Source organism: Nuphar pumila, chromosome 2 (assembly GCF_984573655.1).
Source record: "Nuphar pumila chromosome 2, dmNupPumi1.hap1.1, whole genome shotgun sequence".
Taxonomy (NCBI): domain Eukaryota; kingdom Viridiplantae; phylum Streptophyta; class Magnoliopsida; order Nymphaeales; family Nymphaeaceae; genus Nuphar; species Nuphar pumila.
The window spans coordinates 121,989,150-122,008,618 of record NC_143250.1 but is presented as its reverse complement, the minus strand read 5'-3'; positions in this window follow the sequence as shown (position 1 = coordinate 122,008,618).

Below are 19,469 nucleotides of genomic sequence, written 5' to 3'. Positions count from 1 at the left end.
GATTCGAGCTACAAAAATAAAGAACTTGCCCTAGCTTTACCTTTTCTTCTAGTAAAGAACAGTTGGAGCTTGCGAAGTGCGTCTCCACATCTTTTTAAAAAGGTTTTTTAAGGATTTCAAAAAATCTGGGTAAGTCAATCTTTTAGTTGACAAAATTTTTATCAATAATTTGTAAGTCAATCTTTTAGTTGACAAAATTTTTATCAATAATTTGTAATTAATATTTAGTCTAAAATGTAGCATGTGAGTATTTAGATTGTGGTTATAAATGAATAAGGGCATTATTATACAAATGAATTGAGAATATGATTTTCATTAAAAAAAATTAAAGAAACGAAAAGCTATTCGTGGGATTCTCAGTTTTTTTTTCTTTTGATAATGAGGAGACAACACAATTATGGTTCGGACACCTCGTGATAGACGAAGACGTATTTTCTTCGTCCTTGAGTTGTGAAGTTTCCTTCTTGTTCATGGTTTGAGTTCTTTAAATTTCTCTTTGACTAAAAGTTCTCCCTACAATTTTTAACCATGATTTTCATGCAAAGAAATACGTTTCAGTCTAGTAATGAGGATAAGTGGAGACTTCTGTTTCACGCCTTTCCCATGAAAGAGGCCTTCTTTCATCGGAAAAAGGATCTCTTTCTCAAGGAGGGTAAAACAAACATCCCCATGAGAAATATGTAATGGGATTCATATGATAAATGCAAAAGAGTATCTTTCCTATCAAAATGGGTTTCAGACTTTCTTTTTTTGGTGTCGCTTTAAACGGGAAAGTGGCTTCCCTTGGGTGGAAATATAGCAAACACCGGCATGGACAAAGTTGACTGTATTGCAAAAGATGATGTGCTCCTCTTTGTTCTCCTTGCATGCTTTTTCGTTTCTATCCAATATTATGCGACACTTGTGGTAGCTTTTGGGTGATTAGAGTTGCACCACTCCTAGTTGATCCACTTGGAGCAAATAGAAACCCTGGATATTGCAAGATTTCCTCACCCTTGTGTAGGGATGGCAGTGGGGCGGGGCGGGGGACATGGTCTCCACCCCCACCCCGCCTCAAGATTTTATCCTCCACCCCTGCCTTCATCCCCGTTTCATGTCCTCCATCCCCGGTTCAAACGGGGATGAGGCGGGGCGGGGATCCTGGTGGGGCGGGGAAAAGTGCACGTCCATCCCCGCCTCCACCCCCAGATGGGGATGGATTTTAACCTTCGTCCCCGCCTCCATCCCCGTTTCATACCCTTCATCCCCGGTCCAAATGGGGCGAGGCGGGGCAGGGCCCCGCTTCCCCCGGTCCACTGCCATCCCTACCCTTGTGCTTTTTTCATTATTATTGACCCTATACTACTTAGATTCTATGTTTGCATCACATGCCAAAAAATCAAGTTGGCATTTATGCCAGATTGCTTCTTGGTGCTATGTTTTGGAGAATGTGGGCAAGTTCATGCCAGCCGTTCATGTACTAAAAAGGAAGAAAGAAGAGAGGAAGAAACATGAAGCACAAGGTGCTTATCATCCCTCATTGATTCATATTCCAAAAAGTTGCCATTCTTTTTCAAGTGGAGCAACTTTCTTTCTCTTTCTCTCCGTTTTTTGTTCCAATCTCTTTTTTATTTGGAGTGCGGTGGGCACAGTCGACTGCTCAAGCACAATGGTGAAGCTACTACCATGTGTCTGAGAAACACGTGAAAGAAGTAAAACCTGTGGTCACACCTGCTTATTTTCAACTAATTATCATTTCTCAACTTTCTTTCTAGCTAAAGTTTTGGATCTCACAAAAAAAAAAAAAAACAAAGTACATTGAACCTGGACACGTTTTTATGATTCCCTCAACTCTCCTAGGGCTCCATTTGTTTCATGGGAAAACCAGCTATTTTGGAATGAAAGTTAAATGTTTCTCGCAGTGGCTGAAGCAAATGACCATTCCCATGTACATATTGACTCGGCCCTTATGGTCTGCAACAACGCCCATGTGGGACCATGTTTTCATCTGGCAGCTAATTCGGTTCTCATATGAAAATGCATCGATCATCCCCTACTTTGGGAAACCATTTTCTCGTGAGAAATGGGGGTCCGATTGTTCTCCTAGGCCGTGTCTTTGATACAGAAGGCATTTCCCACGAGTCTTGGCTGAAGGAGTGAATAAATATCACGACCTACATCAGTCACATCAGCAGGTGTTGGGTTCTGCTCACACCACTGTAACACGGCAGCACTTTTTTGAGGGTTCGATAGCTTCCATGGGAGCCGTGTCACCCATTATGGACCTCCATCCTACCTATTCTGCCATGCCGGCCACTCTGCAAGTCACAACAGAGGGCTGCAACCAATCGGGTCAGGTTGGATCGAAAACTTTATTTGGTTCTTCCAAAAATGAATCGCTAGACCTCACCTTCCCTTCGTTGGATCAAAAAGAGTATGGACTTAACCAATCCTCAGATATGATCACTCAAGAGCGTAATAAAGTTTCTGACCCAGTTCTTTGGTCCATCCGTTATAACGAAAATGATCATCCAGAAATCTCCACTCCAATTCATTAACCCACTTCTAGCATGCCGAAATCCATGTAGACACTTCTCATGTGAACGACCCCTCCATTCCTCCTGGCTTTGAGGGCATCCCTGACTAGTGCCAAAATGATGTTGATACTCCTTTTAACTCTCTTTTCAATGAGCATAGGTGCATATTAGTTCCTCCAGATGAATATGAGACAGTGCACAAGTTTTTTCAGTGTGGTCGTTCCATCATGTGTCAAAACTCAGAATTCTTCCACCAAGGCTTTAGAATTTGATATTGTGCTTTCTCCAGCATTAAGAAAACCCTACTTGCAAAATATTGGGCAACCAACAAAAAAACATGTAAGTAAACAAAATGAACGTGTCAAAACTGTCAAACACATTAAAAGAACACGTGAATTTTAAGAGTGTGAACACATATAAGTAATAAGAATGATTCAAAATACAAACCAGTGTCTCTCGAGATCACCATAGATACAACATAAAAAATTATAGTTAAACAAATATAGTTAAACAATGTAAAAAATTATAGTTAAACAAAGATAGTTTAGAAATTTTGGATGTAGGATGGGGAGCTCTGTCTGCACACATCCATGAAGGCCTGCATCTCCTCTTTAAACTTCCTAGTTGTTTCTCTCTCTTGCTTTATTTTCTGTTTTTCTTACTCTCTTTCTTGCTATTGTTTTTCTCGGTCCATCCTTTATTCTTCTCTTAATTGTTGGAGCTCTGCCTGCATCACCTCCAACTAAGAAGATAACTCAGAAACTTGGACCTAACTGTAGAAGAATAGTTTGGATGGAATAACAAATGCACACATCCCCTTCACATGTTTGTACCGCTTTTCGAGGACCTTGGTAAAGATGTCACGCTGCATCATCGACAAACATCTTTGTGAAGAAGATGTTGACCTTTCATTCTCCACATACTACAGTTTTGCCTACACGTTGTTCATAAATGGTTATTAATAACTAATGATAATATACAAAATAGTATGAATAAATGTGATACTACAAAGTGTAAATTACTTATAAAGGTGTTTTCTGCTTCACTATCGATGAATGTTGTACGATTTGAATAGGTGAGATCGTGGAGAGGGCTGGTGTCGATAGTGGAGGTCATCGACAATGCGACGATGGTCCGACGTGTAGAGGGATTAGAGAGAGATTAGAGAAATTAGAGAGAATGATAGAGAGAGAAATATAAAAAGGGACCCATCAGACCCTTTTTATAGACGTCACTCTATAACAGTGACATAACTGACATTTCTATAGAGTAAAACCCTATAACAGTGAGATCCATATCTCACCATTATTGATCTATAACAGTGAGATCTTCTGACAGTTAAATATAGCCATAAAGTGTTTTAACAACAATATCTAACAGTCAGATAATTTTGTCGTTATACATATGTCTTTAATGGTAAAACATGTGCATGGAAAAAGCATTCCAGGGGACATCTAGCTCATCATCATTGATAAGATAATAGCAGCGAGATTCATGGTCATAGTAGAGTAATAACGACGAAATGTTTATGTCCCTACGACCACCTATCAATTATCAAGGACAAAAATCTCATCGTTATTGCATTAACAATAGCGGCGAGATTTTGTCTCACTGAAAAATAGTCACCGCTCTTGACCCTCGTCCTTATAGTGAGTAGAAACTTATAAATCGAAAAGAAAAATGGCTAGTAGCTACTGCCACGCACACTGATCCACAAAAAGTAATGTTCTTGTTTTAGTGTGTGATTGCAGAAGTGACAATGCTTCTATTGTTTGTGGTTGCAAATTAAATAGGAAATTCTGCATTCGTCAACTTGGCATTATTGGAGAATTTGTTACAGCTCTTTCCCTCACTCTCTTTTTGAGGCAATATTAGGTACTACTTTCACCAATATTTGTAAATACAACACTTGGGAAAAATCAGTTAAAAGTTGGGGGAATATCGCATATCACCCTCTCTAGGGTTGACAAGCATAGCCGCAAAAGTTTTAGACGTCAACTTATCAGCCACAAAAATAGCATGATATTTTAGACTCGGTTGAACATTTATTGGTAGGGTTTTGGCAAAAATGAAGAATAAAAAAATAAAAATACAAAATAAATGATATGCAAAAAAATAAATTAGCCAACAATATAATAATATTATGCAGAAATAAATGTAAATACCACAATAAATTCAAGATGTTTTTGTTTGAAAAATAATATTGTAATATTTTTAAAGTGCCAAATATTTTGGGCAATTGAAATGTCTACTGAAATGTCATTTATTTTTATAAAAATTTCAAAATATCACCAATATTTGTAACACTCATATGAGTGCACTACCATTAATAGGTGTGTAAATGACATACTGCATATTGAAAAAGGAGAGAGCGATTCATTGATCAATTAAGTATTTTGCAAAAGCAGTCAGTCCAATCACTATCTTTAAAGCAATAGTTGCCCTGATTAGGAACAAGTCCTTCGTGCATTAGGTACTTATGCAATTTTATTCTTAGGGTACAATCAAGCTTTCACCTACTCTCAAAGGTCGGCCTCATGGATTTCCTTGAATAGCCTCTTGACTTGACTAGGACTAGGCATATTTTAGGCTCAACTGAGCAGACTCTTAACTAAGTCAATGTTGAGGCTGCTAGACAGAGAGGGAAAGCAAGAAAGAGAAAGAGAAAGAGAAAGAGAGAGATGATGGAAATGGGAGAGGGTTGGGGTATATATAATCCCCATCCTACTGACTAGCCATAAAGGACCCAAGGACTAAAAATAAATGGCCTTCAAGAGGTCTAATGACTAAGAGGAGGGGGGTTAGAACTTACGTGCAATCAATGGACAAAAAGGGTGGTTAAAGGATCAAGAATGTCCCTACCAGGTTCATAGCAGTTCAAAACAAAGGTGTTGGTCAAAAAGTCAATAGGGTTAAATAGTTTGGAATCAATGGGGGACACTTGAGGATTGTTTAAGCATAAGTGATCACGTGCAAAGATGTCTCTGGCAGGTTCATAGTAGTTTAAAACAAAGGTGTTGGTCAAAAAGTTAGTGGGGTTAAATAGTTTGAAACCAATGGGGACACTGGAAGAAGGTTTAAGCATAAATGATCACATGCAAAGATGTTAGATGGTCCAAATCAAGGTCAAAGGTGGCTCCAATGGTTGGGATGACTAGGTCTAGCTTAAAATCAGATGGTTAAAGCCCATTAAATGGATAGATCAAAGTCTTGAGGATCAAATTATCCCAAGTACCAAAATGAATGGTCAAATATCATGACCACAACCAAGACTAATCCAAATTGCACCGAGATGAGTTGTGCCAGGTCAGACCAGACCGAACATAACCAAAACCTAAACCTAAACCCAAATCCAAACCTAAATTTAAGTCCAAGTCCATGTTCATGCCAAAAGCTAAGCCAAAGCTAAATCTAAATCCAAAGTTCATGGTTTAAGGTTCAAAGTTCAAATGACATGAAGGTTATACTTGATTCAAAGAACTTGCATAAGCTGATATAAGTAGCATTTCATTCATAGAAGCATGTGATAATGATGTTTATATTTTTAACTTAAATTATTGCCTCTCGAATTGGCTATGAAGCCTACACATAAATGATATACATAGTATGTTGTAGAGATACATCTATTTGCATTTGAATATTATGCTTTATTATGCTATAACATGACACATTGAGGCATGTATGAACATCATTAGATTTGTGTGTAAATATTGTTTGAAAAATAAACTAACGGTTGAAATGCATTGTTGGATTAATGCTCTATTATGAGTTTGGGTGGGTTGTGACCTCACATTGTGAGAGAAAGTCTCACTTCACATGCAAACATCCACACATTAAAGATCCTTGTTGTCGTCTTCACCAGCGAGGTGCTCATATAGGCTAAAGGTGTCAGAGCATGTGAATTAGGTTGGGCAAAAGCATGTCATGACATGTATACTACCTTAAGGAGAGTATGAAGGCTATTGAGCCTATTTGCCTCATGAAGCGAGGGTAGAGAATACTAACTACCCTAATAAAGATGAGACCACCTATGTAACTCATTCAAACCATGGTCCACCTTAGAGAGAGTGAAACAATATAACCCCGAGTGACGATGTCACATGTAGGTTTAAGCTATATGTCATACCGACTTGAATTAAGGAGCAAAGGCATCCTTGGACCTCCAATCACTCGAAGTTAGGGAGGCCGAGGTTGCCCAAAAGCGGTATACCTCAGCTACTGCAGTAGTAGGGGATTGCAATATAGTTTGCCCTTATGCCAAAAATCTTTCGGTTATGGACCGCGGGATTAGGTTGCTTTATCTGATCAGTAGGTACTATGACAAATATACAATTTGCATAATGAACCCCATAGTATACTCTAGTTGGCATGATGACAATTACCTTTGTGTACCCAGAGGTGTGTAATCCTATCGAAACTAAAGTTACTAACACTGCTAACTAACTAACATTATTATTACTTCCTCATGATTATCCTTAATGCTTATTTATTTGAGATTTCATGTTAATGATGATAATGATGCTAATGATGTTAGGATTTACATGATGAATTATCTGCAATTATGTGACTGTCATAAAGCATGCTATGATATCCATGATAAATGATTGATTAATTATCGTGATCTATATTATGTGAATTAACTTATCGGCTTGCAAGAGTTTTGACCCCATTTCATGGGGCGTAGGTGATGAATGATGGTGCAGTGCGAAGGCGCGGTGAGGCCATGGACCATCCTTTCCTAACAATCCTAACGATCTTGGACAAGCTTTTGGGTGTCTCATTATAAATGAGATTTTTTTATGATACTTAGGGATTTGTAATTTAATATTTCAAACTATGTGGGACATATAGAATAAAAATCATTTCTTTCAATTTGTCAGTTGAGGATTAATCTATATTTCAAGCAAATATTACATTTCTCTAACCTGTCGGGATTGTTCAACTTTTTAAAACCCAATTACATCCGCTATGCTATTTCAAAAAAAAAAATTGATCAAAATTCTACAATTGCAAAGTTGAAAATTCTAGGGCGTTACAACATTGGTATCAAAACAAGGTTAGAAAAAATGGTTCAAGGCTCATCAACATCAACGATTGCATTGTAAGTCTCACCGGTTTTAAGTTCATTACTTTGTTCTATATTAAATAGTTGTGATTTGCTTATGATGAACTAAGTATATTAACTTGTGTTTAGATGTCTTGGAAAGAGAGATGTCATATTATGATAGGGGCACTACAAGAACTAGCTCAAGGAGTTGATCACTTGAACCAGGCCGTACAAACGGTCTCATACAACATTTAGATGCTCCTACAGGAAGCACAATCTTGTAGAAGGTGCAACATGGACCATGTGAAATAGATCTATCCGCGTGAGTTAAGTAATTGTATCTACTGTGAAATGAGGAGACACATTATAGATGAGTGTAAACTAAAGATAGAACATGAGAAATGGCAAGAGAATATGAAAACACAGATGGATGTGCTCTCACAAGATGGCCTAGTATTAGTACCTCTAGTAGTAGAGGATCCCAACCCCATGGTATGGGAAGTGGGACCGGATTCACCCATTTACACTCTGGCATCCCCCGAGTACTCCTCTGCGACATTCTTCACTCTCCCTGGATCTCCATAATACACACCAGCATCACCACCACACACTCCTGTGCCTAAGTGAAGGTACACCATAAACAGGCTAGAATATCGCAGGCATTATACCAGCCGCCCTTAAGATGTAGACACATCCAATTTTCTTTTTATAACAGTTAGAAACTCTTAAATTTTGTGATGGGATAGGTTTCAGGTTTTTGCCAGCATTGTTGGTTATCTTCCAGTTTCTTTTGTGTGTTTGTTATGAATCTATCAAAGGCATAAGTAATACATATACTATTTTTCTTTTTACTAGTGTGAGTAATTAACTGTTAGAAGAGCAACTTTATCTAATATACGATACCAAAATAAAAATTGGCATCACTTATAAAAGTACTTTCTTGCATGATCCTTAGATGTTGTGGCAAATAAGATGCAACACCATCATTGACACCCTAAACAACCTGGTCGGGGTTATAGGGCAGCAAGTCGAAGCCATGTGCACAATGGGGGATAACCTCCAGCAAGTTGTACATGATCGCACGACACCTGTGCCACTAGCGATGGGGGGAGCTTCATATAAGTGGTTCATGGATATGAATTTTCCCTCTTTCACTGAAAAATCTGACCCTAAAGTAGCAAAAAACTGGATTTGAGAAATCAAAAGGATCTTTAAAGTTTTGCAAGTCCTCAAAGATAGTAAAGTAGACTTCGAAACCTATCGACTCAAAGAAAATGTAGAAAGATGGTAAGCTATGACCCTAGAAGTCAAGTTTCTCAATGAATCAGTGCTACGAGAGCAATTCGTCGAAGTATACTACATAGCCTATTTCGCGAAGCACAAGAAGAGCATAATGATGCAAGAATTCTTGGACCTACAACAAGGAGGATCCACACTAGTGGACTATATCACTAGATTCCAAGGATTAGAGCAATACTGCCTCAATGTTTACACCACAAAGGAGGAAGATGCGATGAAGTTTGCATGTGGGCTTAAACCAATCTTGAGACCTAAGGTCTATACTCATGGACTGAAGACTCTGGATAAGGCCATCTAGGTGGCTACTCTCCTAGATCATGACTGAACCAAATCTCAGAAAGTCCAACCTAACCGAGGGGTACAACAGTCAATAGGTCAGTGGAGTTGGCCTAAGAGAAGGTTTTTCCAGAAGCATTCAGGGGGGTAGAAAGTTCATACCATCGACCAAGAAGTCAAGACCACAGAGAGGCATGAGACCTCAACAGCAAAGACCCACACAATCATGCCCAAATTGCAGAGTTGACCATCCGAGACAACCTTGTCCCCATGATACTGGCGGATGTCTATATTGTGGCAATGTGAGCTATTATGTCAAGGACTATCACAAGAAACAATTTGATTAATGGAGGAAAAGGCCGAGAACATCGCAACAACCATCTCAGTGGCCACCATAGCATCAACAATAGCAAAAGCCAACCAGACAGAAAGTAGTGGCGGAACACATCTATGCTACTACTGTAGAGCAACTAATCAAAAGTGAGTTGGTGCAAGGTTTTGTACTAATTGGTGGACAAGCAACTCTTACTTTATTCGATTATGGTGCCACTCATTCTTTCATTTCGGGAAAATTTATAAAACAACTGCATATACCTGTCAAAACCCTAAACTACCCGTTGGAAGTACATACTCTGACTGGTGAACGTTCCTTGAGCATAACTTATATGTTGAACGTAGAAGTGTTCATAGCAGAGAAAAACTTACCTACTATTATGATCCTACTCGATATGACTGACTTTGATGTCATATTGGGCATGGATTGGTTGTTTGAGTACCATACACGGATCTTGTGCCAAGAAGGAAAAGTTGTTTTGACAAGACCTGATTGTTCAATAGTAGAGTTTAAACTTTTTAGGCCCACGCTGAAGCGAGGGGTGATTTCTTCGTTAAAAGCACATAAGTACATACAGAAAGGGTGTACTGCTTTTTTTGTCAGTATCACTCTAGTCAAACAAAAAATTGTGCCAATAGGGGAGTTAGACTTAGTAAGAGAATTCCAAGATGTATTCCTGAAGGAGTTACCCAGACTTCCTCTATAGCGAAAAAATGGAGTTTAATATCGAGTTATTGCTTGGAACAACATCAATTTCTAAAGCACCATACCGTATGGCGCCAGCCGAATTTGATGAGTTGAAGAAGCAACTATAAGAGCTTATGGATCGATGATTCATTTGATCGAGTGTATTGCCTTGGGGTGCACTGGTACTATTCATGAAGAAGAGCGACAGAACAATGAGATTATGCGTTGACTACAGGATGCTCACACTACAAGAAAATACGTTGTTAGCGACGGACGTTAGCGACAGAATCTTTCCATCGCTACTTAGCGACGGATTAGCGAGTGACAAAAATCCGTCGCTATAATTAATGAAGCTTACGAAAATTGCGACGGAATATAGTCTGTCGCCCATTCCGTCACTACTTAGCGACGGATGTTGCGACGTACTGTTTTGTCGTTACGGTCGCACCATTTACCGACTAAGTTAGCGACGGAATCTAGTCCGTCGCTACTTAGCGACGGATGTGGCAACAGAATATCGTCCGTCGCTATTTCCGTAAATTCGATTTACGTTGGCTTAGCGACGGAATTAATCCGTCGCTAACTTTCGAATAACCCTAATCCCAGGCAGTTTTTCCTTTTCTTCTTTCGCTGCTCCCGCCGTTCGCCGGTCCCACTCCCGCCGTTCGCCGGTCCCACCATCCGCCGGTCCCACCGTCTGCCGGCCCCGCCGCCCGGAGAAAGGTAAAGGACGCCCCCCCCCCCCCCCCCCCCGCATTTTCCGGCAGAGGGTTGACCCCCTACCAGAAAACGCAGGGGGTTAACTCCCTGCCGTTTCCGGCAGGGGGTTGACCCTTTCCTAGTTCACGTAGAGGGTTAACCCCCTGCCGTTTCCGGCAGAGGGCTAACCCCCTGCGTTTTCCGGCAGGGGACCCTTGCCCCCTGCCTTTCTGGCAGGGGGTTGACCCGGGCAGAGGGTCGACCCCGGCAGGCGGTTAACCCCCTGCCTTTTCGGCAGGGGGTTTAACCACCTGCCGTAACAGGTAGGGGGTCAAGCCTTTCCTGCTCAGGCAAGGGGGCGACCCCCTGCTGTTTCGGCATGGGGTCGACTCACTGGCAAAAAGGCTGGGGGTCTACCCCCTGCCCGAACAGGGGGTCAGTTAACTCCCTACGTTCTGTAAGGGGGTTAACCCCCTATGTTCCGTAAGGGGGTCGACCCCCTGTCGGAACCATTTTTTTTTTCGTGGTGACTTCATTTTAAAACAATGTTTTTTTGTGTAGATTTTTCAATGGAACCAGCTCGTGCTCAGCCACCTGTGGTAAGTAAGTGTCAAAAACAATGCAAATCTGGTAAATACCCATGGTGAGTAAGTGATGCAATTGTATCACATGTTATTTAATTTATTAGATGTAACACTTTATTGTTCACACACTCACTTAGTTATTGATATTTAGGGTTGCTTCGTTGGAGTTCGGAAATCATGCTGAGCATGATTTTAATGTATGAATATTGAAGTATTCTTATTTTTCGAGTACGGAGTCCATGCTAGGCATGGTAGTAGTTAGTGAGATATTGAAGCGTGTTTGCTGCAGGTACATGTTTGCCATTTGTTTGATATGAATGATTACGATGTATTGCAATGTTTGATGTAATTGTATCCATGCTTGCATGTAACTTTCAATTTGATTATGACTTCCATGTGAAATTGTATAATGAAAGCATGTTTCATTTCAAACGATTGTATCGTGTCATGAATAGTTTGCACATGAAAATATTAAGTTATCAATGCATGCATCAAAATTCTTGTTATTGTATGACATCATATATTGCATGATAAATTTGATATGTTCTTCATCGTAGCATTCTGATTGTTCTCTTTTAATTCGTTAGGCTATTATTCGTAACATCATAAGAAAATGACTGCAAACCGTGAATGGATGTACCGTAGGATAGTGGACAATGAGTTATCGCATGAATATATGGATGGTGTTGACAGTTTTATTGAATTTGCAACGGCAAGTGTCAGTACAGTGGATCCCACAGGTCAGATTAGGTGTCCCTGCAAGATTTGTAAGAATAATCGATTTGTAGAACCTCATGGCATTAGACATCACCTATACAGGAAGGGTTTTGTGAGTGATTATCAGAACTGGACGTTTCATGGAGAAGAATTTAGAAACGATTTTAATGCACGGGTGAATGTGGTGCACGATAATCCATATACGAATTTGATATTTGATGCCGTAGGAACAGAACTGGGTTCTGCTATGAGTTCTAGTGATGTAAGAACTGTCGTAGATGAAGAATCACCAAATGATGCAGCTAGTAGATTTTATGATTTACTTAGAGATGCTGATGAGCCACTTTGGAACGGTTGTGAGAGTCACACTATCTTGTCTGCAGTTCTTCAACTAATGAATTTGAAGTCCGAGTATAATTTGAGTCAATCATGTTTTGACCGTTTGTGCATGATTGTAAAGAGTATGTTGCCCAAAGATGAGAAATTGCCACAAAATTTCTATCGTGCGAAAGTTATGGTCAACGCTCTAGGTATGGGTTACAAAAAGATTGATGCTTGTCCAAATCACTGCATGTTGTATTTCAAGGAGCAGGAAAACAACATATCATGCCCGTCATGTGGGCATCCTCGGTTCAAGCCAAAGACAAGAGGCAATGGTAGCACAAGATCAAAGTAAGTTTCATACAAGTTGCTCCGCTACTTTCCTATCACTCCTAAATTGCAGCGATTGTATATGTCTTTAAGGATAGCTAAACACATGAGATGGCATGCAAATAAAGTTCGACACGATGAAAACAAGATCACGCATCCTGTTGACGCTGAAGCTTGGAAGCACTTTGATCGTACTCATCAGAACTTCACAATGGAAGTACGAAATGTTAGACTCGGTCTATGTACAAATGAATTTAATTCATTTGGGGGTAGATCAACTCCGTACTCATGTTGGCCAGTATTTGTAACTCCATACAACCTTCCACCAAGCTTGTGTATGAAACGTCCAAATCTTTTCTTGTCTCTATTGATCCCTGGTCCGACCTCACCTGGCCAAAATCTTGATGTATATCTAAGGCCATTGATTGATGAACTAAAAGTACTGTGGGATGACGGTGTTACCACGTATGATGCCCACAAAAAACAAAATTTCAACATGAAGGCCGTTGTTCTATGGACAATCAGTGACTTCCCTGTATATGTTATGCTATCTGGTTGGAGCACACATGGGAGGTTGGCTTGTCCGTACTGCATGGAGGATTCCAAAGCTTTTAGATTGAGGCATGGAAGGAAGTCTTGCTGGTTTGAGTGCCATCGTCGATTTCTAACCAACGATCATTCGTTCCGACGACAAAAGAATGCGTTTAAAGCAAGCATAACTGAAACGGAAGGTCCATCCTCAAGATTGTTTGGCATAGAGATTCTAAGAAGATTGCGATACTTTCCAGATGTATTAACAGATGCCCGCAGTCCTACACCATTTCGTGGATTTGGGAAGGATCACAATTGGATGAAGAAATCTATTTTTTGGGAACTACCGTATTAGCCGACCCTATTGATACGACATAATTTGGATGTGATGCATATAGAGAAAAATGTGTTTGATAATGTGTTCAATACAGTAATGAATATTAAAGGAAAAACGAAGGATAATCCGAAGGCCCGTATGGATTTAAAATTAATATGTAAAAGACCAGAATTGGAACTCAAAGAGTATAATGGCAAAGTACTGAAACCAAAGGCAAAGTACGTGCTCGGACCTGATCAAATAAAACATGTATGTCAATGGTTGAGACAACTGAGATTTCCAGATGGATATGTCTCTAACATTGCTCGGGCTGTGAAGATTGACGATAGACAGTTATATGGGTTGAAGAGCCATGATTGTCATATCTTTATGCAACGATTGATACCCCTAGCATTTCATGATATGTTAGACAAACCTATATGGGGGGTATTGTCTGAGTTCAAAGGATTTTTCAGAACATTGTGCGCATCGGAGGTTGTAGTATCAGATGTAAAGAATCTCGAGGACTCTGTCATCACCACTGTTTGTCTACTAGAAAAGATATTTTCGCCAGCATTTTTCGATGTTATGGAACATTTGATCATACATCTGCCATATGAACTAAGGGTTGGTGGCCCTGTACAATATCGATGGATGTACCCATTTGAAAGGTATATGTTTTTTTATATTTGTCTCTTTAATGACAGATATTTAAAATTTGAAATGTATATTCTTGTCAGATGCATGTTCGACCTAAAAAAAAAGGTTCGTAATAAAGCAAGAGTAGAAGGCTCTATTTGTGAGGCATACACTTTAGAAGAGATTTTAAATTTCCCATCTATGTACTTCGAACCTCATATTCCAACACGTTATACATGCCCGCCCCGTAACGATAATGGAGAACAAGTAACTGTAGCTGACAAGCTGTCGATATTTCAACCACTTGGGCATGTATTTGGTAGTTGCCGATCAAGGCTATTGACAGATCGAGAGCAAGATGCAGCACACATCTATATTCTTTTTAATTGCTCAGTGATCGACCCATACATCGAGTAAGTATATGTATATGCAACTCAATTATGAATCCTTTTATGTTGTATATGTGGATACATGGCTCGGTAATATAAGTATTTGTGGTTTGCAGACGATTTGATCTGGAGTTGCAAAGCGAAGTTTCACATCTCACTGATGCAAAAGTACAAAAAGAACGTGAAACTAAGTTTGTGGAGTGGTTGAAACAGTTGGTAAAGAAGCTAACATAAATTTTGTACTTATAAACAACACTAAGTTACTTAATTGATCGTGATCACAATCATTGTTTATGTTTGTGCGTAGGTTCGCCATGGTGATGTTAAAGATCAAGGAATATGTGATTTAGAAAATGGTCCGACCAAAGTTGTGCAATGCTACAACGGGTATATCGTAAATGGTTATCGATTCCATACAAAAGATTACAGTATAAACAAATCAACGATAAATAGTGGTGTGTGTGTCAAGGGTAGCTGCTACGGTGAAAATGAACATGATTACTACGGTGTTATAGAGGAAATAATGGAGTTGACTTACTTAGGCATGATTAACAGGGTTACTTTATTCAAGTATCATTGGTTTGATCCAACTGCAACAATACTCGACAAAGCTTCAGGCATTGTGGAGGTGAATCATAAATCTAGGTTTGGAACATATGAACCATTCATATCAGCCTCGCAAGCTCAACAAGTTTATTATACTTCATATACGAGTATAAAAAAGTCAGATAGAAATGAATGGTGGGTAGTTTGCATGGTGAAGTCCAAACTATACCCCGAGTATGATCAGTTACAGGAAGATGAGTTAGCTGAAGACAGCGATTACTATCAATCAGATGATGTCTATGACTTCACTTATGGTCACAATGTTACGCATGATATGCATGTCATATCTCCATTGGCCGATGAAACATTCATAGAGGAATGTGATCCAAATGATGTACCAAGTGGATGGGTAAACAATGAAGAAGAAGAAGAAGAAGAAAGTCAAACTAGTGCCGAGGAAGAATTCTCAAGCTAGTGAGCAAAATCTCATACTACAAACCTCTATTTAAATGCATTGCAGTACTTGATGTGAGTTGTATTGCAATACTTGGTGTGAATGATTAAAAATTTTATTTGAATGTATTATAATACTTGATACAAATGATTCGAATGCATTGCAATACTTGATATGAATGATTTGAATTATTTGAATGTATTGTAATACTTGATGCAAATGCATGAGTTGTATTGCAACACTTGATGTGAATGATTAAAAATTTTATTTGAATGTATTGTGATACTTGATACGAATTATTTGAATGCATTGTAATACTTGATGTGAATGATTTGAATTATTTGAATGTATTGTAATACTTGATACGAATGATTTGAATGCATTGCAATACTTGATGTGAATGATTTCAATTATTTGAATGTATTGTAATACTTGATGCAAATGCATGAGTTGTATTGCAACACTTGATGTGAATGATTAAAAATTTTATTTGAATGTATTGTGATACTTGATACGAATTATTTGAATGCATTGTAATACTTGATGTGAATAATTAAAAATTTTATTTGAATGTATTGTAATACTTGATACGAATGATTCGAATGCATTGTAATACTTGATGTGAATGATTTCAATTATTTGAATGTATTGTAATACTTGATGCAAATGCATGAGTTGTATTGCAACACTTGATGTGAATGATTAAAAATTTTATTTGAATGTATTGTGATACTTGATACGAATTATTTGAATGCATTGTAATACTTGATGTGAATAATTAAAAATTTTATTTGAATGTATTGTAATACTTGATACGAATGATTCGAATGCATTGCAATACTTGATGTGAATGATTTCAATTATTTGAATGTATTGTAATACTTGATGCAAATGCATGAGTTGTATTCCAACACTTGATGTGAATGATTAAAAATTTTATTTGAATGTATTGTGATACTTGATACAAATTATTTGAATGCATTGTAATACTTGATGTGAATGATTTGAATTATTTGAATGTATTATAATACTTGATACGAATGATTCGAATGCATTGCAATACTTGATGTGAATGATTTCAATTATTTGAATGTATTGTAATACTTGATGCAAATGCATGAGTTGTATTGCAACACTTGATGTAAATGATTAAAAAATTTATTTGAATGTATTGTGATACTTGATACGAATTATTTGAATGCATTGTAATACTTGATGTGAATAATTAAAAAATTTATTTGAATGTATTGTAATACTTGATACGAATGATTCGAATGCATTGCAATACTTGATGTGAATGATTTCAATTATTTGAATGTATTGTAATACTTGATGCAAATGCATGAGTTGCATTGCAACACTTGATGTGAATGATTAAAAATTTTATTTGAATGTATTGTGATACTTGATACGAATTATTTGAATGCATTGTAATACTTGATGTGAATGATTTGAATTATTTGAATGTATTGTAATACTTGATACGAATGATTCGAATGCATTGCAATACTTGATGTGAATGATTTCAATTATTTGAATGTATTGTAATACTTGATGCAAATGCATGAGTTGTATTGCAACACTTGATGTGAATGATTAAAAATTTTATTTGAATGTATTGTGATACTTGATACGAATTATTTGAATGCATTGTAATACTTGATGTGAATGATTTGAATTATTTGAATGTATTGTAATACTTGATACGAATGATTCGAATGCATTGCAATACTTGATGTGAATGATTTCAATTATTTGAATGTATTATAATTTATGCAACGAATGATTTGAATTATTGCAATACTTGATGTGAATGATTTGAATTATTTGAATGCATTGTAATACTTGATGCGAATGATTTGAATGCATTGCAATGCTTGATGTGAATGACTTGAATGCATTGCAGTACCTGATATGAATGATTTGAATTATTGTAATACTTGATGCGAATGACTGGAATGTATTGTAATACTTGATGTGAATTATTTGAATATATTGTATGACATATGTTATTTGTTAGAATATGGTTCGTGGAGGTTATAGTGGTCGCTCATCCAGTAGTAGCCAGGCTCAACCTTCATCTTCACGGGCTCCTGTGATAGGTATATCATATAACTAATTGGATGCTTGATTAGTTCAAATGCGCATTCTGAGAATTTCTAACGTATTTTTTTATAGATGATGTTGCGCCTGTACACGACCCACCTACACGATTGATCACACAAGTCAGGAGCCAACACAGGAAACAAGGTCTTCTCAGGCTGGCACAAGAAGACTCATTCGAATAGTGTATATCGATAATCGACCGTAAGTATTTTTTTTCAATTATTGCATATCTTATAAATATTTTATATTGATATTTACTGTGTAACAATTCATGTGCAGCACGAGGTTTGAGCCACAAGAAGTAGTATGAAAGATTAGAAATTCACTTCTTCAATATCTACCAAGACCGGTTGCTCAATGGAAAGAGTACCCAAAGGAGGTGTTAGACAAATTGTGGTCCTCATTCATGGTATACAGTTGTTTCTCATAGTTAATGTGTTTCATATTTAATTTATTTAAGTAATGTCTACTAACTTTCTGAAAATATTTGTAGGCTTCGAATCGCTTCGCAACTACGGTGGAAGAAAATGATGCAAGGAAGGTGTGGCAGAAGGTGGCTGCCAATCGATTTGCAGACATGCTGCACACTATGAAGACTGCAGCAAAAAAAACATCTAGCATAGTAGATGATCCATTACTGTGGAAGGGCCATGGCCCTATTACTATCAGGAGAGATTACTGGGATGAAATGTGCAATAAGTGGGCGGAAGATGAATTTAGAAATCGATCTGCGAAGGCTGCACAAAATCGATCGAAGATGCCCGAAGCCCATCTACACACAGGTGGATCTAAGACATTTGGGAGCCACCTGAAAAAAATGGTAACTCATCAATATATAATATTAATTTTATAAGTATTGTTGCAAACTTGTGTACTAAATCTTTTGTCATTTAACTTCGCAGGAAGCAGAAAAAGGAGGCAGTGTACCATATAAGGATGTGTTTGTTGAAACACATAAACGGAAGACCACGGGAGTCTTCGTATCAGAGAAGGCGAGAACGACAATAGTATGTATTTATTCTATTAATAATCATTGCAATATATATGCAAGTTATCATAATGTTATCATTAATTATTAATGAATACTTTAAACATTATTTTGTAGGAGGCATATGAGCAACAGATGGTAGAGCGATATGGCGATGACGCTACTCAACATCCATCATTTGATCCTACAGCATGGGTGACTGCAGCAGGCGAACCCAAAAAAGGTCGCGTGTTTGGGAGTAAGATGAACACTTCACCAGTTATTGCTTCTTCCAGTTACGGCTCACCGACTTCTTGCACCGACATAAGCTCCAAGCAACAGACTATTCTTTCCGGTGATGATGTATGTCAGATCGTTACGAAATCACTAAATAACTACTTCCATGACACTGTCGCCCCCTTTCTCCGAAATGAGATCAACAATCTTGTTCTAAACAGGGGATCTTCGATTCCAGGTCCCTCTCAAGTGTAATCACATATTCAGTTTTTTGTCTGCCTTAGAACATATATGAGCATAATCGAATCACATATATAACTTTTTGCCTGCCTTAAAGCATATATGAGCATGATAGAATCAGATATAGCATTTTTTGCCTGCCATAGAGCACATATGAGCATGCTATAATAACATATAGAGTTTTTTATTACCTTAGAGCACATATGAGCATGCTATAATCACATATAAAATTTT